Source organism: Plecotus auritus, assembly GCF_963455305.1.
Source record: "Plecotus auritus genome assembly, chromosome: 6".
NCBI classification, from domain to species: Eukaryota; Metazoa; Chordata; class Mammalia; order Chiroptera; family Vespertilionidae; genus Plecotus; species Plecotus auritus.
The window spans coordinates 89,122,753-89,124,247 of NC_137773.1; positions in this window are offsets into that span (position 1 = coordinate 89,122,753).

Here is a 1,495-nt window from a genome sequence, read left to right on the forward strand (position 1 = left end):
GCCAAGCCTGGCGTGTTTGTGGGGGCAGCGGGAGGCTGGTAAGAAGAACCCCAGCTTTTATAGCCCTGGAATTCTCTGAGCTGGAGTGACTATATCCAGGGAAAGGGGGCCAGGAAGCCCTGTCTGCTGGCCCCTGTCTCCCGCCTGAATTCCACCGAGCAAGCAGCTCAGGTTTCTCCTGAACAAATGTCCCTTATTAGGTTCTGGTGCCTAGACTCCAGAAGGCGGCCACGGGCTATTCACCTCCCACCCCCGCCCTGCTATCCACTTCCCGCCTCCCCCGCTTCGGTCACATGGCCTGGACATGTCCTGAGGCCTGCTTTGTCCCCTGGCCCAGGCACCTCAGGTGCCACAGTTTAGCTCATTTGGATCTGGAAAGCTGCACCCTGCCAAGCTGCCTGGAAGCTCGCTGCTGCCCCCTGCTGCCAGCTGTCACACCATGTGACAAGTGCCACACCATGTTAACTGCCTTTCTTACTCCTATATGCACTTGCCTGAAATTTTTTCTTAAATAGCCACCTATTTTTTTTTTTAGTACTTTCTATCTGCATACCATACCTTGCTTCTATTGCTCTCCCATTAGTAAGTTTATGAAAGCAAAGAGGTTGCCTAGCCAAGCCAGCAGGAAAGCGGCCAGGTCTCCTTGACCCTAACTTGTACTAATGTTCTCTGGGTTCCTTGTTCACCTCCAGCTTCAAGTATGTTTTTTTACTTTACTGCAGCTCCTGTTAGCCTCCCCTCCAAAATATTTCCTAAACTTGACCACTTCTCCCCATATCTTCAGCCCTCAGCCCTCATTATCACTCACCTGGACCATACAGTCCCTCATCCTGGTCCCTAGCCCCTGCCATCATGTTCCCCCAACAGGTGCAAAAGGAGACCTGTGAACAACTGAATGAGTTCACACCTCTTCTCTGCTCGAGAACCATCCATGGCTCCCACCTTATTCAGAGTACAAACCAAAGTTCTCACTGCAGCCCATAGGCCCTGCCCCATCACCCTCCCCTTGCTGGTTCATCCAGCTACTCTGGCCTCAGGGCTTGTGCCTGAAATGCTCTCCACCTGGTTTTTTGCATGGTTAGCTCCTCATCCTTCCATTTTCAGCTTAGGGATCACCTTCTCCAGGAAGCCTTCCCTGCTCATCTAAAATTGGCCTCTCTTGGTGACAACCACGTCAACCTGTTTTGCGGGAAGCCATCCACTGCCGATACTATCATGAGAGTGCACCAAGGAACGAGGAATGCTGTTCTGTTGAGATAGTGGTGGCTCGAAGCAATTTCCTGACCTAATAGCCTCAAAGTAAATGCTTACTGAACCTTACTGATCTTTACTGATCTTTATTGACCTTAGAGATGGTCTGTCAGCTACCTGTTTGCTGTGCTTTACTGAGGACAAGATGTGTATCTAAAATTGAATAAAAAGCGGACAAGGCCAGGTTTCGGTGTGCCTCTCCAAGAGAGAGGTCTCCACCTGCCCCCCTCCGCAATGCCTTCTA